The 26,897-nt window shown below is 37.7% G+C and overlaps 1 long non-coding RNA gene across 1 annotated transcript in view; it reads right to left on the bottom strand.

The window, feature by feature from the left end:
- The window catches only part of LOC114896632, a 368,479-nt gene that overhangs the window by 196,348 nt on the left and 145,234 nt on the right, over window positions 1–26,897 (bottom strand). The gene's annotated exons all lie outside the window — the stretch shown is intronic.

The following is a 26,897-nucleotide window of genomic DNA, read 5'->3' as shown; positions in this document are numbered from 1 at the left end:
CCCCCCCAAATTAACTAATTTAAAATTAAAAAAATAAAGAAGAAAAAAAATTAAGATGAGTGGAGAAGTGCCATCTTCTTTAAGAAAAGGAGAAGAAAAAGAAAAGCTAAGCATGGAATATAATTCAGCGGTTCTCAAACTCCAGTGTGCATCAAAATCCCCTGAAAAGCTTGATAACACAGATTGCTGGGGCCACCCCCAAGGTTTTCAGCAGGTCTGGGGTGGGGCCTGAGGACTGACAGTTCTAATACATTTCCAGGTAATGCTGTGGGTCCAGAGACCATATACTCTACTTCCAAACACACATATGCTTTCTATCTCTTCTAATTTACCTGGAAGGAAAGAACATCTTTAAGTGAAAGAAGATAAAACCCAAGGGGAAGCATGGAATCAGCATCTTGCAAAAGTTGGCAGTCACACACATAATTTCTAGGAGGTATTATTTATGGTGGCTCATTAAGTGCCAAGTAGCTGGTCCCAATGTAGGACACAGTCTACCAGGATGCATTTTTTAAAATTATAAGTAGGATGCTATAACAAATAGTTAAGGATTGGTGAGGAAAGTAACAGAGGTTATTTAAAAGTTGCTCTAAAATATGATTTTAAATGAATTGGTAACATGTTCTTAATCTTAAATAATTGTCTATATTAATAAGGAATGGGAAATACATGTTAGAATATCTGTGGAACGTTGAATAAAAATACTTACCTGAATTTTATTTCATGTCTTGCAGGACAGTCTCAGGATTAATTTTTTAGAGGATATATCCCATAAATTTTATGACTTATAACTCTAAGCCCCAAATTACTAAGCAATAATAAACATCAACAAACTATTCAAAAATGTTTTATTACAAGATAATCTATATTTCTTCTAAAATCTTTCCAAAAATTCAATGTAAAGTGATAAAGCCCCCTTATTCCCCTCAACCCAAATGCTATGCTCTTTCCTAATGATAACTACTGTAGCAGTTTTCTGTAAGAAAGGGCTTATCTTACTGACTTCCTCAGTTTGTGGCCAATATAGCACCCTTCTCTTTTCATCTTGTATGTAGGTCTAAGCATTTGAATTATTCATCTTTGAGTCTGAAAAATTTATCTAGGACTTTCAAACGAAAAGAGTTAAATTCTGAACAGTAAAGTATAATGAAAAAGCCTTCAGGATAATTTAAATACATCATTAGCTGGCTAATATGACAAGAAATTCCAATCAACCTTTATCAGTTGCATCTCTCTTCAATGACCCTTCAACCCACTTTCCTTTAAACTACTTTGAGCTGCAGAACTACTTTGCAAATTCTCCTGAGGAATGTAAATGACTTGCGTTTTCAGTCACCCCCTGACAATTTTCATTCACTATTTAACAGGTAATTATCTGGCCATCCAGAGTTACATATAACTCTCCAGGAGAATGGAGTGTCCTTTGAGTTCAGTGAAGAGGTGAGAGTCCATATGCCAATAATAGCCACAATTTTAGTCCTGTAACTTCTCTTTTCTCCTTCAAGTCTCTTCACCCCACTTTTTCTCCTGATCTTCTGAGTGTGACAAATCTATTAATAACACATCTCCCAAGAAATGGTAAATCATAAATTGTTTAAGAAATGTATTAAATACTGTGTGTGTCTCAATGTTATTACTTAATAAAATTATATATGCTACACCTTATAACAGTAGAATAAATTTCTTATGCTTTGAAGGATAGCATATGCAGGGTATAAATTACCTTCTAGAAATTTAAGTCAATTAACCAAACATTTACTCTGCACCTTTACTTTTCCAGCTCTGTTTTAGAAGCAAGCACCCTACAGAGGTAATAAGATGGAGATTTTAAATGCATTCAATTAAAAGGGAAAATGAGAATATTAATAGCACGATGGTGACAAGATAATAATTGTCATGATGACAGTCTAACAGAGGTTTGGACAATGTACATGGGAGAATAGAGGAGGGGGTACCAGAAAGAAATAATTTCTGAATAGCTTCCTTGTGTTCGATTTAGCTATGGTCAGCCACCACTAAATCTATACATTTTGGCTTATTCTTTCACTTGAAAGTTTTTCGGATGTTGGAATAAGAATGAAAGAAGAAAAACATGTCAAGTAATCACTAACTTAATTCATCTTCAGTTATATATAGTTATATACATACAGATATATAATCTCTTGAATCCTCAAAAGAGTTCTATAGAATATGTATCATTTCTCTCAACTCCTGTATTTTCTCTATGCCCTCACTTGTTCTATTTTTTCTTCTCTGATTTATTTAAGTGATAAGGATTATAACCTTGCTCTTGTATCCCTATGATACATACATACCTGTAAACCTATAATAGGAAAGAATCTGGGAACCTAGAGAGAGATTAGTAGATGACAGAGTAATAAGGATATACAAGAACAGAAATTATGTGGAAGGAAGCCTGCTCATTTCTGTTTTTTGTGGTTGTACTTCCGGGAGTCATCTGTTTCTCCCTTCTTTCTTAGCCCATGAATCAGTCAGTCAGTCAATGCTAATCTCCTCTTTTTCTGGTGTGTATACACACATAAACACATACCACCACCATCACCCCCACCATCACTTCAACACCACCTATAGCCCCCCCCAGATTGAATCACTACACCTATATAAAACTGTTAAGAAATGTTTTCTGCAAAATTTGAGTTCTAAAACTGGAATGCAGGGACTTCCCTGGTGGTCCAGTGGTTAAGACTTTGCCTTCCAACACAGGGGCCGCAGGTTCGGTCCCTGGTCAGGGAGCTAAGATCCCACATGCCTTCCGGCCAAAAAACCAAAACATAAAACAGAAGCAATATTGTAACAAATTCAATAAAGACTTTAAAAATAGTCCACATCAAAAAAAAATCTTAGGGCTTCCCTGGTGGCACAGTGGTTGAGAGTCCGCCTGCCGATGCAGGGGACGTGGGTTCGTGCCCCGGTCTGGGGGGTTCCCGCGTGCCACAGAGAGGCAGGGCCCGTGGGCCGTGGCCGCTGGGCCTGTGTGTCCGGAGCCTGTGCTCTGCGGCAGGAGAGGCCACAGCAGTGAGAGGCCCGCGTACCGCAAAAAAAAAAAAAAAAAAAAATCTTAAAAAAGGAATAAAATTGGAATGTAATTACAAATCTTCCTCAATTTACAATGGGATTATATCCTGATAAACCAGTCGTTAAGTTGAAAATATTGTAAATCAAAAAAGGCATTTAAGGGACTTCCCTGGTGGCACAGTGGTTAAGAATCCACTTGCCAACGCAGGGGACACGGGTTTGAGCCCTGGTCCGGGAAGATCCCACATGCTGTGGAGCAACTAAGCCCATGTGCCACAACTACTAAGCCTGTGCTCTAGAGCCCGCAAGCCACAACTACTGAGCCCACGTGCCACAACTACTGAAGCCCATGCGCTAGCTCCCGTGCTCCGAAACAAGAGAAGCCACCACAATGAGAAGCCCACGCAGCACAACAAAGAGTAGCCACCGCTCGCCACAACTAGAGAAAGCCCATGCACAGCAACGAAGACCCAATGTAGCCAAAAATAAAAATAAATAAGATAAATAAATCTTTAAAAAATGCATTTAATACACCTACCCTGCCAAACATGATAGTTTAGCCTCACCTATCTTAAACTTGCTTGGAACACTTATATTAGCCTACAGTTGGGCAAAATCAACTAACACAAAGCCTATTTTATAACAAAGTGTTGAATATGTTATGAAATTTATTGAATACTGTACTGAAAGTGAGAAACAGGAAGGCTGTCTGGAAACAGAATGGTCATAAGTGTATGGGTTGTTTACCCTCCTGATCTTGCGGCTGACTGAGAGCTGCAGCCTCGGCATCAGGTCAGAGTATCATACCACATACCCCTGGCCCAGAAAATATTAAAATTCAAAATCTGCAGTATGATTTCTACTGAATGCATATTGCTTTTGGACCATCATAAAGCAGAAAAATCTTAAGTTGAACCGTCATAAATTGGAGACCATCTCTCTGTATTTGGTCTAAGAAGTACAGAGACTCTTTTATGTGAGCATGAAATAAAAATAGTTGAACCTGATTGGAATTATATAATTTCCCCTTAATCTACACAAATATAACAGAGATGTCTTTTTAAAACTTCCCTTAATCCTTGAATTTAGTTGTGTGTTACTTCATGTGTTAACCCAGTTCCTTATTTTTCATCAGATTACTTTTGCCATCCAAGTGTTTAAATTTCTCATTCTACTTTTTACCTTCCTTTTCTCCACAGAGACTGAAATATACTTTTTCTTGCTCTTTGGGGGTATTCTGAATAAGTTAAATTTAACTCCCCATCACCATTCCATGATTTGCCTGATGAAAATAAATTACCATCAATTCTCTTTTATTCTTATCATTTTGTTGTGTTATTTTTTAAGCCTCCCTGTACTAACCGTATACAATATATGGAGGGCTTTTTATCAATGCGACTGTCATCAGAGATATTGGGAAATTCTACAAGAAATGACAAACGGACAGACTACTGGAGGAAAAAAGATGTTTCTACTTTTTACTCTTACAGCTCATCTGTTGTGATCTAATTAGGTATCTGAGAATTTGAGGTACAATGTCACAATTTAAATGACAAAGGATATGTGGTTTTATAAGTCTCTAAAAGCCCTACAAATTCTTCCCCAAACTGTTTCCTAGTTGATACAGCCAACTATATTTCATTAATGTATTGCATCCTGATGTTAATGGGACAGTTGATTAGACGCCCTATTCCCAAACAGGGTTGCATTATGCCTTAGGTACTTTGTTCTGTGGGTCCCTCGCTCTAACAAAAAACAAACAAACGAACTACAACAACAACAACATATACATGTGCATAAATATATAACATATATACATATTACACACATATGTGAAACTAATACATATTTAACATATTTTAAAAAGTATATTTTACAGGTTTTTTGATATAAAGATGGACATAATCCAGTCTGTGTTAAAAATTTAAACATTTTCTTCCAGCTCTCAGAGTTTATTTTTTCTTCTGACTTTAAAAAAAGATAAAATATTTTTGTAGGCCTCCCCAAATCTAGTGGGCCCTTGGCCCTGTGTCTGCTGTGCCCTCTGGACAAGTCAGCCCTGATCCCCAAAATCTTCATGGCTCCCTCCTCGTGTCCTGAAGTGTTTGCTCACTGACCACCCTAACTAAAATTACACCTTCTCCTTGTCCCTACACTTCCAATCTTTCCTATGTTGCTTTGTATACTTTTCATATAACATGTCACCTTTTGATGTATTCTACACTAAGATTGACTTGTTACTTATCTTTGTTTCCCCCAATTAGAATGTGAGCTCCATGAGGTCACTGATGTATCCCCACATCCCTGAGCAGTGCATGGTATTGAGAAAGGACTTGATAATTCTCTCTTGAATGAAACAGGAAGGAAATAAGTCTTTGACTATTTTTATTCTTTGTGTTTTTTTTAATTCTATTTTATTTTTTTGATGGTTCCAGAAACTAAGGGGTAGGTTGGAGGAATGTTTTCACATACCAGCAGACGCATGTGTAATACGGGGTGATTTTACAGAATGCATTAAAAATGAGCTTTTTGCTTTAAAGAATCAAAAAATAATAAAAATTTTTGTATCAGTTATCAGTCTTGCTGCATCTCTCGAAGGTCCTCATTATTTATATTTTAACCTTTCTCTGAAAAGTCACAGTTATATTTGAATGTACCAGGTCCTTTTCAGAATGTAAGCACAGTTTTAGGCAAATCCAAGCCATAATCACATCACAATCTTTAGAAAGCAGAAGCAAGAATGAATATCCTCGCTTAATGTTATATCAATGAGAGGGAGGAAAAAGAAAAAAGAAAAGGAAAGCTACAGTTTTTCAGAACTATTACATGCTGGGAGCTGTTAGGCTCTTTATACATAATCTGTTGAATCCTCAGAACAGTTCTATGAAATAGGTACTAGTATTCCTAACTTAAAAACAGGGAAGTGCATTCAGATTCTTATCTATGTTAACAGAATTTGCCTGAGAGCACACGACCAGCGAAGATGAACTAGGATTTAAACCAATATTTACTGGGCTTTACAGCTTGAGCACTATCAATTACATTTTGTCACAAAGAGTATTGTAAGTCCTGTTAGAAAAAAAACTAGGATCCTGGGGTCAATGAGAGGCTACAAAAGGACTGCTAAGTCTGGAACATCATTATATATGATAGGGACTTGTATCACTCATTCCTTTAATGAAGAGTAACATAGCAAATGGTTATGGGCTAATGTGATAACCTGATTGGGTACTGTCAGCGACTTTGTTTATTTTATTTTAAAAAGTCTCTATTCACTGATTTTACCATAAAAGTCTCTGTCCACCGATTTTACCATCAAACTTCCTTTATCATTCCTACTGATGAGATACGGCCACAATTGGGTATGACTGATACTGGCTTCAACTTATTGAGACAAATCTACTGCTATAAATTTATTTCTCTTAAAAGCATTTGTATCACCAACCCCTGTTTAAATAAAAAGTCATCATGGAAAGAAGGAAACTGGGTTATCTAAAATCATCATGTCTTACTTGGTTACAATTATTTCCATTAGGGCCAACTTGAAAGCCAAAAGGCAAAACTTGTTCAGAGAAAACATCAAGAAGACATAAAAACTTTCCATACTCTTGAGGGTAATTGTTTCTGCAAAACTCCCAATGTAAAATTAAAAAAAAAAAACAACCAGATCACTCATTTCAATCAACATTAGGAAAATAAGCAAATTCTGTTTTCTTCAGATATAAGCATAATGGTATATATAAAATAAGCACTGTGGAGTTGAGTACACATTTCTTGTCTCTATCAATCAGACAGCAAAAATTTATTGGCTGTCTATTGTACGTAAGGATCTGTGTTTTACGGCACTCAGAATTATATCAAGATATAAAATATTATTAGATACTAGTCTTGACCTAGAAAAATGTTTGCCCTTGAGTTGGAATAACAAGACAAAAGCTATGGCTTACAGAGGTCAATCACCGTATGGTAAATCCATGCTGTCTGACGCCCAAGACTACCCCATTCTTCATGGTACCAACTCCTGGACAGTCTCACAAGCCAGCAACCAAAAGTTTTATGTCTGGCTCAATAGGGACCATCCCGTGTGATAGTCAGCTTACCAGTTGAGTGACACTGTGACAGCTGAATGATAGCAAGGTATTTAACTCTCTGAGCTTCAGTATACTCATACAATAGAGATCATTTCTATCATAGAGAGTTGCTGTTAGGATCACAGAAGATGTATTTAAAATGCCTGGCATAATAACAGGTGTGAGGTGATATCTCATTGTGGTTTTTCTTTGCATTTCCCTAACAATTGGTAAGGTATCAGTGCATACCCTTTAGAATAGCTATTATCAAAATGGCAAGAAATAACAAGCATTGGAAAAGGGAACCCTTTTACATGGTTGATGGGAATATAAATTGGTGCAGCCTCTATGGAAAATAGTATGGTGATTCCTTAAAAAAATTAAGAATAGAGCTACCATATTATCCAGCTATTCCACTTCTGGGTATTTATCTGAAGAATATGAAAACACTAATTTGAAAAGATATATGTACTCCTTTCATCACAGCATTGTTTGCAATAGCCAAGATATAGAAACAACCTAAGTGTCCATTGATGGATGAGTAGATAAAGAAGATGCGTTTTATATATAGAGACAATGGAATACTACTCAGCCACAAAAAGATGAAATCTTGCCATTTGTGACGACATGGATGGACCTTGAGGGTATTATGTTAAGTGAAACAAGTCACATGAAGAAAGACAAGTACTATATGATTTTACTCATATGTGGAATATTAAAAAAAAAAGTAAATGAACAAACCAAACAAACACATAGATACAGAGAACAGAGTAGTGGTTACCAGAAAGAAAGAGGTTAGGGGGAGGGCAAACGGGGTCAACTGTACGGTGACAGATAAAAACTAAACTTTTGGTGATGAGCACACTGTACTGCACACAGAAGCTGAAATACAATTTTGCACACATGAAACTTTTACAATGTTATAAACCAATGTTACATCAATAAAACTAACTTAATTAATTAATTTAAAAAGTGTCTGGCATATTATTAGTACTTAAAGAGTAGTAGTAGATTTTAGCTCTAAAAAGGGTATGTCTACGAAAACAACAATAGAGAAGAAAAAAATGAAAAAAACATTTCCCTGTATTTTGGTAGTGTGCACACAGCTTCAAATGTGCCATAGGGGAAAACCAAAGGTAAATGTTTTCATAGAGCTTTGGCAGTCAGAAAAGAAGATATTCAACATTAATTTGATACATGATACAGAACATATTAATCGGTGATGAGTCCATTTGGTTATACAATACTTCCTCTTCACATAAGACATTTTAAAACAAAAAAAGACCTCTGCATTCTAGTTAAAGTTTTTTGTATTTGTTTCATAACATGCCATCATGCCACCAATTTATGTTTCCTTTAGAGCAATCTTCTTACTTAATCACTCCTTAACTGTCATTCTTTCCTCCTGGACCACAAGCTCCATGAGACCGGGGTTATGTTCCTCTTTTCTGTCACTACATCTTCAGTGTCAAGCAGAGTTCCTGGTATGAAGTACTAGGCTCAATAAATGTCAGTTGATTAAATTATTGAACTAATGGCGGTTTGTGAAGGGAGAAGCAATTTTTTTTTTTTTTTGCAGTACACGGGCCTCTCACTGTTGTGGCCTCTCCCGTTGCGGAGCACAGGCTCCGGACACACAGACTCAGCGGCCATGGCTCACGGGCCCAGCCGCTCCGCGGCATGTGGGATCTTCCTGGACTGGGGCACGAACCCATGTCCCCTGCATCGGCAGGCGGACTCTCCAACCACTGCGCCACCAGGGAAGCCTGGGAATTCATTTTTATTTAATATGTTCCAGGCATTTTATCCCATTTAATCTTTGAAAAAAGTTTTGAAGTAGTTTTCTTATCCCCATTTTATGGTTCAGAAAATTGAGGCTCAGAGAGGTTAATTAACGTGTCCAAGGTCATATGGCATCAAGAGAATTTAATCCCAAGTCTTGATTCAAAACCTGTCATTTCCCCTCTACCAATCAAACTATGGCCTTGCTTGTTTTTGATGAATCAAGTTGGGCTTTACAATCTGAGGGAAATTAGCAATTATCTGTGTCTGCTGAGAAGTTGTACTTTCTGAAAATTTTCAACATTAAGTGAGGAAGTAATAAAATTTGTCTTTACACGTATTCCTGCAATGGACGTGACAGAACGAAAGAATGTCATGATAGTCTGCTTAACCCTCCCCACCCTGCTCCAACATCCAAAGTTAGCTATTCTGGAAAAACAACTCGACTTCAAAGACAGCTGGCGGGAAGGCATATCAAATATGCAAAATACTCCAGGAGAAAAATGACAGAAAGGAAGGAACACAACATGAAATAAACAAAATCCTAGCCTAGAAGAAAATATCCAAAGGAACAGAAGAAAATTCCTCCCACGAATTTCAATCTATAGATCATCTTACTATGGATGGGGGTCCAGTTTAAAAAAACAAACAACATGAGATTATTAAGGGGGATTGCAGTCAGAAAGAACAAATGCTGATGTAGAAAAATTCATTAAAAGAGAAACAGCAAGGAACAAAATAGATGGCAATAAAAGTGAAAATAAACAAGCTCCTCCTTTAAGTATTCTTTTTTATTCATTGCTTTTCTTATTCTCAGAGCCTTATTCCATCATCTAAACTTTAAAATAATTTAATCTAGTTCTCCAAACAAAATGCATTAAGATTCACAGTGGAACTGCATTCCACTTAATATTACCTTATTTTGTATTTGTTTATATTTAATAATTTCCCTTATACAGGCTCTATTAAATGTATTTCTAAACAATGAAAGGGCTAGCAATTATTATTGAGCTGCCCATTTTTCCATTTCTGAGTACTAGTAATAAAGAGAAAAGCTACTGAATTTTCTATATTTATGATATATTAGTAAAATCATGTTTTTAAATCCTTATTTTATACCATATTAAAGTGAATTTAAAGCATAATAAGTATCATTTCTCATTCATAAGATTGATAAAAGCCTTAAGTAATGATAACATTCAGTTCTAGAGAGTATTTAAGGAAACAGGCACTATTATACATTGTTGGAAGTATTATGAATTACTCAAGATTGCTCTGGCTTTAGTTATCGAAATTAAAAATTAAATTAGGGGATGCTACTCTTATTATTGTGTTGAAAGTCCAAGCCAGTTCAATAAAGCAAGAAAAAAGTGGCATAAAAGTTGAAAAGAAAAAAATAATCTTCATTTATAGACAGTACTTTTTTACATAGAAAATCTTAAAGAATTTACAAAAATATACTAAAACTAGTAACTATACTCAGCAAGGTCACATGACATACAGAATACACCGAATATTAACTAGCAATTAAGCACTGAAAATGAAATTTGAATTGTTAAATGGCAATACTACCCAAAGCCATCTATAGATTTAATGCAATCCCTACCCATGACATTTTTCACAGAACTAGAACAAATAATCCTAAAATTTATATGGAACCATAAAAGAGCCAGGATTGCCAAAGCAATCCTGAGGAAAAAGAACAAAGCAGGAGGTATAACCCTCCCACACTTCAGATAATACTACAAAGCTACAATAATCAAAATGGCATGATACTGGCACAAAAACAGACATATGGATCAGTGGAACAGAGTAGACAGCCCAGAAATAAACCCACACACCTATGGTCAATTAATCTTTTTTTCCCCCACCATTATGTATGATCTATATATATTTTTTGGCCTCTCCACATGGCTTGTGGGATCTTAGTTCCCGACCCAGGATTGAACACACTCCCTCGGCCGTGAGAGTGTGGAGTCCTAACCACTGGACCACCAGGGATTTTCCCCCATTAATCTTCAACAAAGGAGGCAAGAATATACAATAGGAAAAAATATACAATAGGAAAAAGATAGTCTCTTCAGCAAGTGGTACTGGGAAAGTTGGACAGCCACATATAAATCAACGAAGTTAGAACACACCCTCTCACCATACACAAAAATAAACTCAAAATGGCTTAAAGACTTAAACATAAGACATGACACCATAAAACTCCTAGAAGAGATGATAGGCAAAACAGTCTCTGACATAAACAGTACCAATGTCTTCTTAGGTCAGTCTCCCAAGGCAATAGAAATAAAGATAAACAAATGGGACCTGATCAGACTCACAAGCTTTTGCACAGCAAAGGACACCATAACCAAAACAAAAAGACAACCTATAGAATGGGAGAAAATATTTGCAAACAATGTGATCGATAAGAGCTTAATTTCCAAAATATACAAATAGCTCATACAACTCAATAACAAGAAAACAAACCCAATCAAAAAATGGGCAGAAGATCTAAATAGATATTTCCCCAAAGAAGACATACAGTTGGCCAATAGGCACATGAAAAGATGCTCAACATCACTGGATGTTGAGAAATGCAAACCAAAACTACAATGAGGTACCACTTCACACCAGTCAGAATGGCCATCATCAAAAAATCTACAAACAATAAATACTGGAGAGGGTGTGGAGAAAACAGAACCCTCCCACACTGTTGGTGAGAACGTAAGTTGGTGCAGCCACTGTGGAAAACAGTATGGAGGTTCCTCAGAAAGCTAAAAATAGAATTACCATATGATCTAGCAATCCCACCCCTGTGCCTATATCTGGACAAAACTATAATTCAAAAAGATATGTGCACCATGTTCATAGCAGCACTATTCACAACAGCCAAGACATGGAAGAAACCTAAATGCCCATCGACAGATGAACGGATAAAGAAGATGTGGTACCTATATACAATGGAATACTACTCAGCCATAAAAAAAAGAATGAAATAATGCCATTTGCAGGAACAAAGATGCAACTAGAGATTATCATACTAAGTGAAGTAAGTCGGAAAGAAACATACCATATATGATATCACTTATATGTGGAATCTAAAATGTGACACAAATGAACCTAGCTACGAAACAGAAACAGACTCATGGACATAGAGAACAGACTGGTGGTTGCCAAGGGGGAGGGGGTTGGGGGAGGGATGGAGTGGGAGGCTGGGGTTAGCAGATGTAAGATTTTATATATAGAATGGATACACAACAAGGTCCTACTGTATAGCACAGGGAACTATATTCAATATCCTATGATAAACCATAATGGAAAAGAATATTTAAAAAACGTATATATATATATATACACACATATATATGTATAATTGAATCACTTTGCTGTACAGCAGAAATGAACACAACACTGTAAATCAACTATACTTCAATTTTAAAAATAAATAAGTAAATAAAGGAAAATTTAAAACTTTTTTACTAGGATAAAAATATTTCAGATGTCAAAGAATGAATCTAATGTGTGACTGCAAGAACTCTACACAGAAAACTACCAAATATTGCCTAGGAAAGTGTAATAGACTTAAATAAATGAAGAGATTCGGCCACTTGTGAACTGGAAAATTCACTATTTTTAAGGTGTCCATTCTCCCCAAATTGATCCATAGATTCAAATGTGGTCCTAGTCAAAACTCAGCAGGTTATTTATAGAAACACACAAATTGATTATGAAATTCATATGGAAATACAAAGGACCTGGAATAGACAAAACAACTCGAAAAAGAGTAACAAAGTTGGAGACCTTACATTAGCTGATTCTGAGACTCATTATAAACCTAAGCTGATCAAGCTAGGGCGGTATTGTGGTAAAGGCCAACAAATAATGGAACTAGAGAGTTCACAAGTATACCGACACATACATAATCATCTGACGTTTGACAAAAGGATAAAGATAACTCAGTGTGCAAAGGAGAGGCTTTTCAGTAAATGGTCTTGAACAACTTAGTATTGATATGGAAAAAAAAATAATAAACCTCGACCCTTACCTCACATGATACACAAAATTTACTTGGAGTGGGTCGTAGAAGCAAACATAAAGATACTCTAAAACATCTGGAGGAGAACACAGGAACAGTCTTCATGGCCTTGTGATAGGTGAAGATTTCTTAAACTGGACATAAGAAGCATGCAACAGAAAAGAAAACCTGAAGTCCCCAAATTTGGACATTATCAAAATTAAACATTTTTTTGAAAGCCACCATTACAAAAATAAATACGTAAGCCACAAACTGGGAGAAAATAATTGCAATACATGTATGTGACAAAGGACCTATATCCAGAATATATAAAGGACACACACACATACACAATGCCGGGGGCTGGGGGAGGATTAAATCAAAAGAGCATAATAGAGCTTTCTAAAATAATGTAATGTAAATGTCCTATATCTTGATTTGGGTGGTATTGTTATATGGTCGTAAAAACTGTCAAAATGTAAAAAACTGAAACTTACAATCTATATACTTTAGATCTGTGCCTTTATTGCATAAGTTATACCTTAATTAAAAATGACAAAAATAACAGGAAAAAAAAGCAAACTTGTGTTCCATCTGCACATAAATTTGGAATGTAAGGTTTCTTACTGTCATTTTCCCCTTTGATAGAGAGTTTAGAACTGTGTGATACAGAAATAAGCTTTGCATGCTATCTCAGAGCTGTCTGCAAGGCTCAAACTTTTTTGATTGATCATTTTATTTGCCCTGACTGTGCTTTACTCTCGGTTTCACATTCTGTTAGTTGACCTTGGATTGTAGCAAAGCTCCCAGGTTGAATTAAGTTGAGACATTTTGAAAACTATTACTGGCAGAAATTATGAGGTCTTGATAATTACACTGTTGTAATTTTTTATTGAACAAACTCTAATGAATAGTTGAGCTTAATCTGCAAACACTGTTGGCTTTACAATTCTCTGCTCACAGGACTCAAGAAATTTCTTTTATCTGACCTCTTGGACAGGGGTTAAGAGAGGAGAATTGGGAAGGTTTGAACCAAATCTATTCCTGAATGAGGGTAGTAGGTGGACTTCAGAGGAAGCTAAATAGCTAGACTCTGTTTAATCCATTCCTTTGCTCCCTGATTTCTTCAAAACAACAATTACATTACTTTGGGGGAAAAGTTTGTGGCTATAAACTACAAAGCTGGATTTACTTTCTTCTCTTCAAAAAGATGGACCATTCTGTAAATCATGATTCAATATACAGAATTCCAAAGTGAAGTTGTTTGTCATTTCATTTCTGGAATCCCATAGATTGTCATCTGGAGGAACATTCAGAGCAATAAAAGTGGCTCCTCCTGATTTAGAAATGTAGAGCCTTTAAAATTTATTTCTTGTAACCAGTGTTTCATCACATTGGCATTCCACTCAGTTGCAGTGTCCTGCCGAGCAGTGACTTAACACAGCCCTGGAGCTGGATTAGATCATACATTTAGATTCATCACAGCACAACAATTCTTACGTACTTTTCCCAAATGAAACATCGGGGAAAATCAGTTCAGAAATGAACTGGATAAATCTCTTGAACTGAGATTGATGCCCCAGATCTCAAATTATCCCGATAACAAATATCTTGTATTCAGCAGTTTGAAACCAGGGGTTTCTAAGTGAGTTGATGGATTTAAGATATTGCTATAGGACTGAATTGTCAGTTTATGCTGGATTACAAATATTCGTGATCAATAAAATTGTTTAGGAACACTTTGATGTAAAGAGCAAAAAATCCCAGTATTCTACAATTCCTAACTCTTCAGATGCTCATGGTAATTGAGATGCATTCTGTAGTGTGTATCCAACAAAACCCATCTGGACCTTATGTCTGGCTCTTTCTTGGCAGTTGTAGGTGTTACAGCTCCCCTCTAATAGGGCTAAACAGACATTAACACTAACAAAATAGAAATGCTTTACATCACACTGAGTTCACCAAATCTCCCTTCCTAAGTGAGTATCTGACACAAGAAAATGCACATAGGATTCTCTCGATATAACTGAATAAGTAACTGAAGCAATTAATTCACACTAGATAATTTAGTAGTTAATTGGATACTACATTTTATGATTTTCTAATGATTTCTTACACATCGATTTCATTTGCCCAGGAGGGTTTTAATCTCCTAGAGGCCAATTTTTTTTCATCCATATTTTTTCTGTGGATAGTATAATGCTATGACCATACTAGGTGCTTAGGAGATGATGGCTAATTACACATTGTTGTCAACATCAAAACATCTTTGAGTAGTTTTACAGCTTCCTTAATCCTTTAGTTGAGCTGCATCGCTAAACATTTAGTTTCTCCTGAACTTAAACTGTGTCATTACTGTTTTTAAATATTCCTTTATCTCTGGTAATGGACTTCCACCATCCCTATTCCTCCCTCTTGAACTTTCCATCCTGCATTTTAATGTGTTTGTCTGGCTTATTCCTAAGCCTTATTCCTGGGTTTCTCTCTCCCACAGCCCAGCCTCTCCCTCATCCACCTTGCAGAACAGAGAGGTAAATTTTATTTCAGTTCAGAGAACTTTTCATCACACACCATCAATATGCCAGGCACTGTGCAAAGCACAGGTGACCCAAAGAAGACACAGCTCCTCTACTCAGAGATTCTGTGTTCTGGCAGAAGACAAACACGATTTTCACAGAGAAATTATAGAAGCCTGTGCAGGCTATTATAAGAACACAGGCTACCTACTCCAGCCTAGTGCAAGGATACGTTCTATGGCAGGAAACCTGGAGCAGCATGTGAGCTCAGCAGCTCTGCAAGAGTAAGGCTAATGGAGTCTCTTCCTCAAAGCTGGAGAGACTGTTCAGATCTACAAACATGCAGAGGTGAGGGGTAATGATGGGTGCACAGGCCAGAGGAAAAGGACTGAAGTATTCGTAGGCCAGAGGAAAAGGTCTGAAAAAGTTGGCAAAGTGAGGAGGAGAATCAGAAGCAGATATAAGATGTACAAATTGAGTCACAGGCAAGATCGTGGAGCAAAAAAATGGAATGGTTACATGTTAGAGAAGTTACTGGGCAAGTTCAAGGTACAGAGACTATGGCCATTGCTGGCTTTCCAAGATGTGAGTGGAAAGGCCAGGTGAGCAGGAAGAACAATGGATAAAATTAGGGTTAGGGTTAGGGTTCTAGGGCTAGGAACTATCTCTAAGAATACGACTTCGTAACTTTATAGACAGGGTCCTTTCCACTATGTAGTATTTGTATTTTTATGCATACATTCATGCTTAGAATACCAGTGGAATAAATTGCCTACGATTTTATTTTAGGGCAAGTTTATACATTTACAATAAACCCTTTGTGTTTTTTTCTGAAAAACTAAGTTCGTTACCTGACTCCCGTACCTGAGATTGTCAAAGACAGAAAGAACAGGTAAAGACAATAGAGTTTAGAGGCTAAGGGCAAGGGCTTGGATTTGCCTTCCTCGGCATCAGTTAACTTTCTTTTTTTTTTGGCTAGTTTCTTTAAATGTAAATGGGGCCAATAATAGTCCCTTGTGGAGCTGTCATCAAAATTAAGTGCGTTTATGTATGTAAAGCTCTAAGAACAGTGGCTCGTTGGAACTAGTCAATGAATGTTCACCATTACTATGATTGTTATTTTCTGTAATGGATGGACACAGGTGACAAGTACAACCGAGAGATTTTGGTATGCAGAGAATGAGACAAAATAGACCATTTCTCTTCAAGAGAGTGATGGTCATGAAGCTTATTTCTTATAGGTGTGTTACCTGTAAGATAAGAGGACAAAATCTAACCAAATAGTTGTTTATATGAAGAACTACCTCAAATAACACAGTAAATTTGGAAAATGAACCAAGGAAATTTATTTTATTGCCTACTATATCGAAATTTATGGGTAATCACATCAGAATTTATATACATATATATATATATATATATACATATCATGTTATTTTTGTCCCATGAAGAGTTAGAGAATTTGATAACTCTTCCTTAAGTTGAGGCTCTTTTGAACTAAATTCTAAAGAAAGATCAACAAAGGGAGGCCTAATGAAATCTCTTAGACTCTATGATGGAAGCAATGTGAAATTTTATAGGCAGGGTCATAGTAAACAACTTGTTTTACTGAGCTGAATTCAAAAGAGAAGAATCTTGAGGGAAAAGAATGTTAACAAAAAGCACAAGAAACATCACAGCTCTGAAAAGGTAAAGTGATCCTTTTAATAGGTATGAATAGAGCATAATTTATGCAACTCTGAGAGTACTGGATCAAGGTGGGGAGGAGTGAGGTAGATCTAGCACTGAATGACTTTTGACACATGCCATGTATTATTTACCAGAAAATTCTACCGCATGCATGAATATGACAGGCATAGTCACTCAATTAACTGAAGCCAATTGGTCAGCACATATAGTGAAATTTGCTTCAGATGTTTCCTGGTAGATGTGGAGACAAAAAGACAGTAGAAAACTCAAATAGCTGCCTCCGAACAGAGGAAGCCGCCTGAGTAAAGGTGAGAGTGGGGGTAGGTGAGGAGCGAGAGGTTGAGCTCAAAGTTCTCAAGAATGTGAATCCAAAATTGGAAGGCCTTGGACCACTCTCACCAGCTCAGATAACAGTCTATTTCTTAGCAACCTTTTATCACTACTTATGGCTTTTCTTGCCCTCCTGATAACATAAAGGGCTATCTCATCTGTCTCTACCACAGAAAAATTCAGCAATGATAAAAGGAGAGGAGAGAAGGGAAATGCTTTGAGACTTTAAGAAGCAAGAATTCTAGTAAAAGCCTAAGGTGTAATTATTTTTTTGCTTTCTGAGAATGATTTCTTCTCCTTACCTTTTCTGCTCTGGCTTTAGTTCAGACCCATCAACCTTATGGTTTTTTATAAGGACGAGTCAGTGCTTTGTTCTCACCTTGTGAAGCCTCTGGAAGTGGTCTCCATGTCCCCGTCTAAGAAATCAATCTGATTCTCTCCCTTTTCCTACAGTCTCATGTCTTGCTCCCTGGGACAGCCTACTATACAAACAAAATATGAAACAAGCCTACAGTTTTTACAGTGACAGAGCCAAAGCCTTTTCTGTTATCATTCGTGTGGCCCATAGGGAAATATCAGAATGGGGATTGATTTTGGCCAAGAGATAGTCCACAGAGGTGGTTGAGTTTAATAAATCTCTGCTATAAAAGACTCATATTTAAGTTCCAGCAAGTCTCAGAGCTCATTCCACCAGGGCTATCTAATCTCTTCCCTCCTCAGTTACAAATTAAATTTCCCTTTGTCACTATTTCTTTGGAGTCTGTTTCAAATGAGACAGAAGATGAAGGCGCTCTACCAGTCCATTCCCTGCATTACAGAAAGCTGAATTTCTTAAGCTAATTACTTTGATATGTGCTCCAGGGGAAGCCATGGTTTGGTAATAAATACTGCTTAGCCTGGGTGATGCTACTTTTCGAGGACCATGGAAGTTTTATCATTGTTTACTCTTCCCAGACTTTTCAAGAGAATTCATTTTGCTCATGGGGTTCAAGGAAGAAGAGATACAAAATTAGGTTAAGCAGCTCTTATTGGCAAATCCAAAATGTAGTTGGTTCTAATATAATACAACTGACTGATGGTTCTGAAAATAATCTGTGAACAATTGTATATCTATAGCTATATTTGTCTACCTATCTACTCACACATATATATGTACACATACATATACCTGTAAAATCATATGTAAGTATGCATTTCATATTATATATAAGTATATAAATATTCACAAATATATACATGTACACATATATAAGATTAATAACATGATAAATTATCCTATAACATTAAACTCTTTTACCCTTGGTTTTCACAATTTGAAAAAGCCAGTTTAGACTAGATAACCATTCCAGGTCTTAAATTTTATAATCAATAACTTCAGGCCAAAAGTTCATTATACAGTGGTTGAGTAAGCTCTCCAACAAACAAATTTGGAGGACACTAAACAGCATAGCAACTCCATCACAAACATTTTCTCTGGAACCTGGAAAGAAAATTAAACAGGCCAATTTGAATTGAGCTTCTGACCTCTCCCACTGCTCCTTGTTTGTTTTGTGTTGTTCTAATTAGCTGTGTACATCACCAGGTGGATTATGATTTATTAGAAGGACAGAATCCAATCTTTTTTATTTGTGAATCCAAAAGTGGGAACTTGCACATAGCTGGCATTCAACAGAACTGTGTGGCCAAACTGTTCAACAGCTTAGAAAAGTCCTCAATCATCATTACTTTAGCTTTTATTAACAGCATTGTCACCGGACGACTTCCAACACCTATACTTACCAACATCCCTCCATATGAGCAGTGCTCTTCTCCACCATGTTAATAATGTGCTGCGTGGGGCAGCAGCCCCAGTCTTCTCAAATCAGCTACTGGAATGGATTGATATTTATGGTATACTAACAATGCTCCTGAGGCCGTAGACCTCGTACGTATGCGTAATTCAGGCGCATTCAGCATTTTAAACTCTACCTGGGGTTTACTTTTAAAAGTCACATTGATTTTGATTTAAAATAAGCAGAATAAGCAGAACCAAGCTGCTAGGTTGTTTTTATTCATAGTATTTTATTCTTTACCACCAGTTAAGATGGTGAGGACAACAAAGCCCTTGCTAAGCCGTGAGCCCACAGTCTTAATAAAGGCCTCCCTGATAGCTGTGTTCTAAGAGTAATCCATTGGGTTAGTAATCCATTGGGTTAGCCAGACATCTTTTGAATTTCTTTACAATTTGAAAATACATCGATGTTCTTTCACAGGATTAGCAACTTAGCCCCACTCACTAATTTGGAAACTCCTTCCCAGTGACCAGCCTGACACTCTCAGTGGGTATTAAAACACCTTGAATAATTGCCAGGCAGCACTGTCAGAAAACAGAGAGGCCAGGAACACAATGTCTTCTCCTTCAGTCCCCTACATTGTTCTTCGCAGAAGCTGGAATGCAGATAAGATATTGGTGTCCTGTTCTCACTTTAGAAATATCCAAAAAAGAAAGAAAAAGACCTAGGACGGGAGGAGGAAACTGCTCCAAGCATTGCCTAAATATGTCTTTGTTTTGAGCCCATGTCTTCATCTGTGGAATGAGGATGATCTCTAAAATCCATTTCAACCTCAGTGTTCTTTTTCCAATTGGTTCCTAATTGAGGTAGCAAAGGAATGGACTGGAGTCACCTCTTCGAAGGGAATTCCTGGGAAATGTTTTTTCAAATGATAAGGAGAAGGCAAGGATTAGATCCACATTTCAGCCCGCAAAGAAAAGCTTGCCAAGGGTAGTTTTACCTTAACCTAATTGCTCTAATTCAGAGCTCTCTGGTTTGCTGAAGGGATCTCCACGTTTAACAAGGACTATGGTGGGGAGTAGCTCTGCTTGGGACTGAAACATATGTAAAGATTCCAAATATCGTTAGAGCTTGGCTATTTTCTAGCTTTATTGGTAGTGATGCATTCGTGCAGTGGCTGGTGGTGGTACCCCAAGCACACACACCTTGTGCTATCCCTAGGTGTTGCCACCCACAAGGGACAGTAAAGGGGGAGTTTTTGTTCTGATTACCATCTATTGCTCAACACTCTTGAACCCAGGCCTACTAGCACCTTTAGATGACATTTTAACTCAACATATCCTGAATAAAACTCCTTTTCTTTCTTCCCACACTCGCTTCTTCCTGTGTGTACCAGTCACATTCAATTGTATTGCTGGCCAATCAGATGCACAAAGTAGAATTCAAGAGATCACCCTTGACACGTTGCCCTCCTTCAGCCCCTGCATCCCATCCTTCAAGTTCCTTTAATTTTCCTCCCTACATGTCTCTCAAATCTGTCACCTTCTTTCCATCTCTGTAGATACCACTCTCACACACCCACTATCAGGTCTCACTTGGATGACTCTTGTGCCCCCCTGGCACCTCACCAGGTTCATTCTTCACTCTGCTTCTAGACTGAGCTTTTTAACAATAAAACTACTCTGATAAAAAGTCATTAAAGACCTTTCATTAATCCCAGGATAAGGAAGACAATGTCTACCGTGGCCCACAAGGTCCTGCATGGTTTGGCCAAGCTCTCCAGATTCACCTGACAACACTCTCCTAGAGCCTCTGCTGCAGTGTCCCAGCCACAATGGGACAATTAAGCTTCTTAGTCATTCCTTGCTCCCTTTTGCTTAAGAGCCTCAACCCATGGTTGCCTCCTTGCCACAATTTTCTCTCCCACGTCTTTGCCTGGTTAATTTCCACTTATTTTTCGTAAGTGGAACTCCAACGTCACTTCCATGGGGAAGCCTTCTGTTATGGACTGAATGTTCGTGTGTCCCTAAAATTCATATTTGAAGCTCTAACCTTCAACATGTCGGTAGTCAGAGGTGGGGCCTTTGGGAGGTAGTTTGGTTTAGATGAGGACATAAAGGTGAAGCCCCCATGATGGGATTTGTGTTTTTATAAGAAGAAGAAAAGACACCTGAACTTCCTCTCTCAGCCTTGTGGGGACACAGCCAGAAGGTGGCCATCTGCAGGCCAGGAAGAGAGCTCTCACCAGGAACCAGATGTGCTGCCTCCTTGATTTTGGACTTCCCGGCCTCCAGAACTGTGAGAAATAAATGTCTGCTCTTTAAGCCACCCAGACTATGGGCATTTTGTTACAGCAGACTGAGTTGACTCAGAGCTTCTTTGAGCCCCCAAGTTGGACTAGATGTCCCTCCTCTGTTGTCTCACGGCTTTTAGTGGATTTTCTTCATAACACCTACCACAGTTGATACTGTGTGTGACTACTCAATCAGTGGTTCCTTCCTGTAAGGTCAAGGCCTGAGGCTGTGCTTGTTCACTGTCACAATGTCTAGCACAATGACCGGTTCACAGTCAATAAATACCTGTTGAGTGAATTTAAAGAAGTTCTAGGTAAATCAGCTGATTCGTTAGATGTTTAGAGTGAAAATTTCTGTTTCCATAGATAATTCTCAATGATAGAAAATAAGCCTGCTAACAAACACTTTCGGCACATACAAGAGCCCATTACTGACTACTAGCACATTTTAAGAATCTTCTTTCAAGTAAATGGATGCCCTTTTATCTAAAAAGAGGAGATTTTCCCCCAAATATTCAAGTCAACAGTTCAATCTGGATACAGCCAAAATGCTTCCATAACCTTGGTTTTTCCTTTAATGACGTAAAAACATGAAATTTTAAATTTTAACCCATAAGCATATCTCTGAAGTTATTCATGCTTCAAGAGTGAAGGGAGCTAGAAACCATGTCCTCCTGGGAGGTGGCTGAAGGACCTGAGGCGATAGGATCAATCAAAGGTATGGAGCAGTCTTCAAATGCTCATGGTGCTCTGGGGTAGAAGAGGCAGTAGTTTTGTTTGACTGAAAGGCAAAACTAGGATGAAGGGGCAAAAATTATATTCATCTAGGTTTCAATCCAATAAAAAAGAGCTTTCTAACATAATGCAATGTATGCTCAGCAGTGAAAGGGGCCATGTCCTGAGTTAAGGAATATCTCGCCCAATCAGAGATACTGAGAATAGACTCCTATGTCAGGTTCTGGGCTGTCTGCAGAAAGGCTCCTCCCTGGCTTGGGATTATAGAAGGGAACAGCCATCTAGGGCTCTGGCTAATACCTCAAAGGTTGTCCTCCTATAATTCTTAATTTGTTTGCATAATCGAAAAAGTTCAGTTTTTATATGGATTGAATCCACATTTGTGGAGATAGCTAACTTTTGAATGTATTTGGAAAAAAAGAAAATACAAGTTAAAAAGTCAAAAACAATTTTTTTCAATTCAACTTAAGGAACATTAATGTATGGTAAAATGCATGACATGTTAGAAAGACTGGCTATTTTACAATTAATTGCCTATATTTCAGACAGGCACTATATTTCCTGCCTAGTAATTTTGCCAATATTTGATTATAGTGAAGCAATTTATAGACAGGTTAGCGTGCTGTTTTTAATGAGCTGGATGCTCTCTAACGGAATTGCTAAATTGGTGCTAAATTGTAGCTTGGGGACTTATTGTAAGATTCAATCTTCTTTTTTGCTAGTTTTCTTCTTCATAGAGAAGAGACTTGAATGGCTTCAGATAGAACAGTGAATAATAATTGTTAGTTTTTGTAGAAATTACCCTATATATTGACTTGGTTTAACCTTTATCAGGTATTTAGTCTGTGGAGGATGTAAAGAATCTTTTATTTTGTATTTTCTTAAATTGAAGTATAGTTCATTTACAATGTTTCAGGTGTATAGCAAAGTGATTTAGTTATATATATATATATATATATACACACACACACATATATATATCTATTCTTTTTCAGATTCATTTCCATTATAGGTTATTATAAGATGTTGAATATAGTTCCCTATGCTAACTATACAGTAGGTCCTTGTTTATCAATTTTATATACAGTAGTGTGCAACTGTTAATCCCCAATTTAACCATCTGCCCTACTTTGTATTTTCATTGAGACTAAATTATCCTAACATTTTGAATTATGCTTATGGCCTTTATCACACATGCCTTATCTTTTAGTTTATGGTAGAACTTAGTTATAAACTCAATATTAATAATAAGGTCTATCACATTAAAAAAATTTCTACACCATATAAGTCTCTTCTGAACCCCCAGCTATCTGCTTGGGGGGATGTTCAAATTTAGTTGAGTTTGGGGTATCCCTCCCCACTTCAATGGGACAGAAAGGAACTTCATGCAGTCTACCTGAAGACCAAAGGAGGAACCTCTTCTGTAGCATACTGGATTGGCAAGGTGCTCCTTAACTCAGGAAACCCACCATGCCACTGAAAATTTGGGGCCTTTTACAGTGCTAGAAAATCAGGAAGTAGCCAGATCTTTAGTTCACAGTGGAGGCATCCTTACCACTGCTCTCTCTGTTACCCAGCGCAGCCCTTAATGTGGATCATCCACTGCCCATGCTGCTTGGGACAGATTCAGAGACGCCCCTGAGGAAGTTCCAGTCCCCTGGCCATCTACTCATTTGCAGAGATCTTAGCCACTGGTTTTAAGGCCCTTGTACTCACTGACAGCCTCTACGTGCATGGTGAGGAAATCACCCACCTAGTCGATTCTCCAGTTGCAGAAACTATGCCAATACAGATCTCTTTCTTCAGGCTTAGGGAACTTTCAATACATATACCCCTCTCCACGCCTTTGGACCCCTCTTTCTCAAAGCTTTCTGCTCCATCTTGTCCTAATTCTTCCCTAAACAGACCTGAATTTTAAAAGCTCTTTATTTCTCCTCACGTGATCAGGATTAAGACAGCATAAATGGTACCCTCGTTTTCCTGTGTACGGTTAGAGAATCCTAGTTTTTCAATAATTTCCCTTATCACAGCTTTTGTTCACATTTTAATAATTCATCCTATTACATTTTTGTATATGTTTATAAGTCTCATTTATCCATTCATATATGCAAATTAGCCACTAGGTCAGGTACAGTGCTGTGCTTTACTCTATGCTCTTACTGGATTCTAAGTTTCTTAAAAAACAAGGGTTGCCTCTAATGCATCGACGTGTCAGCCCCCAAAGCCAGTACAGGAACTTGCATATTGTAGACTCAATAAATACTAATTGGATTAATTAATTATCTGTCCATGGGGATCCATGTCTCCTTTCTTCCAGGCATTAGTTTGACCCTACAGTACTGAATAGAGGGCTAGACTGTCAGTGTAACCAGGAAGGCATGACTGCCTGGGCCAGTGGGATGTGCATGTATGTGAGTGTGTATATGTATGTGTGTCTGTGTTCCAAGTGGTTAAGTGTATGAATGAGTATGCAAAAATCATTACTTATATTTAAAGGATATTAAATGAATTACTAGGCTCTCCATGTCCCTTCTATCTTCCACTGACTTGAACTCAATGAGTTACCCAAGTGTTAAATACATCTGCTGAATTAGGAAAACTTAGTCCATAAGTTGTAGTGTCCTGGGTAAGTGTATAACCACTGTTCTGGATTAGAATAGGGGAGTTGGAAATTGGTTCTGTTTACCACCCATCCCCAAATTCAGATGGAAGGGACTTTCTCCCACCAAACTAATTAAAGATCCTCAGCCTTAGCTCAGCTTTTCTTGTGCTCATTGCTCTTATGGGACGTTGTATGTGTGCATAAGAGTTTATTCAGATGTGTATCTGGCTGTTGGGGAAAGGTCATCTACAAGAAGTCAAATGGAATCCTAGGAGCCTTGATCACTGATTGTCCCAAGTGATGGTCACCACTTGTATTGGGTAGCTCCCAGGAGGCTAACAGGAGAGTTCTGTTCTGGACTGCTATGGGAAGAACGGCTGGTGCTCTTGCATAGAAACCAAGACAGCTGTGCACAGGAACTCAGCTTCCATTGGCAGGAACAATACCTCTTGAACTGCTCCTTTACTGAGTTGTCACTCACTCTGGTTCTCAGGGCCCTCATGCACAGAGGGAGTAGCCAAATCACCCACATACGTCTGTTTTCGTACACATTCGCTTGGACATTTCCTATTCACCAGATGAAATCCCTTCATCTCTCCCTCTGCATGTTCCTCAGTCCTCAAGCTCTCCTTCAACTGTAAAGCTCAATTCAGAGACCCTGGGCATAATCCCTTTAACTGGCACATTCTTTTGGAAACAAAAGAGAAAATTAAGCAATATTCTGTTTTTTTCTTTCTCCTTTTAGCCAACTGTAGGAGTGGGGGAAGCTACTTAGAGTTAATATCTTAAAAATATAACCTTGCCACAGAACACTGGGAATGTACATTTTTCCCATGGTCCACATTACTCTTCAGCAATTCAATCCTTTTTATTGTATAAGTTTCATTATATGTGGAAGTGTATAGTGCCTTCCAGGAAGCCCAAGGCCCCCTTCCCCAAGTATTTATATGATCAGAAAGAAGTACTCACAGTCCCATTGGAAGTCATAAAATGCTGGAGGAACAGAAATAAAATGAAATTCATTACAGGTGTTCATGCTATAATCCCACTGTTCACTAGATAAACTCCTCTTCTTATGCCCTCATCAAGAGTAAGAAAGAGGGGCTGCCACCTGGAGTAGCAGTGTTCAAAACCAATGTAGACAGTAGCCACCCGAAGAAGCATAATCAATTCCATGTGTGTGCTTATGGTGACAGAGACTGCTTTTTGATGTACAGGGAAGTGATTCACTGCACTATAGCTTCTAAAGCACAAGGGAAAATCAAACTTAGTCAAACAAAGCAACTTTGGAATGTACACTCATATACAGATAGATTTCTCATCTTGAGGAAAAGATGGATAACCTTTTGAGAAGAAGGTAGATGTGGAAGAAACCTATCTGAACCATGGAAAAAGATTTTCCTGGATAATGCTGGGAAAAAGTAGTTACTCAGATGGTAGCTTCTTTCACTATTCTTCTTTCTGTTTTCTTTTGCAGTGATCTCTTCTTCCTTGTCTTTTCTGAATTCACTTCTTTCTTTTTTCTATTATATTCTTATCCTTTTCTCCTTTAGCTTCCACATTCTCCTCTCCCCATTCTGTCTCTGCCTCTCTACCTTCTGTTGCCAACCCTTAGCCTAAACACACATCGCTGGGATTCAACTGCAGTGACCACCTGTCAACTTGGTAACTCACCTCTATCCACCCATAGTCTCTAACCTTTTAAATCACTGTCCTGGAATTGATTAATTCTATGAACTCATTGGAAACCTTTTAGATGCTAAAGAATGCATCTATTTCTGAAATATCAAATGTTTTCCAAAGAATGTGACTCATTTTAATCTGTTAAGTGATTACATTATAGTATTTAAAAATACATTTTAGCACACATTTTTATAAGAACAGCAAGACACACAGAACATGTTCAGGGGCACTCACCTGGAAACACCACATTTTATTAATAGCAGGCCTTTGTGAATCTCTACGGATGTTAATCAGATCCATTTGTCTGTCCCATAGCCAATCAGGTGGCCAATGGCCGAGGCAGCACTCATTATTTGATTTGCATATCAAATGTGCACACAGAC

Source organism: Monodon monoceros, unplaced genomic scaffold, assembly GCF_005190385.1.
Source record: "Monodon monoceros isolate NGI ecotype Baffin Bay Population unplaced genomic scaffold, NGI_Narwhal_1 Super_Scaffold_16, whole genome shotgun sequence".
NCBI classification, from domain to species: Eukaryota; Metazoa; Chordata; class Mammalia; order Artiodactyla; family Monodontidae; genus Monodon; species Monodon monoceros.
Note: the sequence above shows the minus strand (reverse complement) of the source record. Positions and strands in the feature narration are given on the sequence as shown.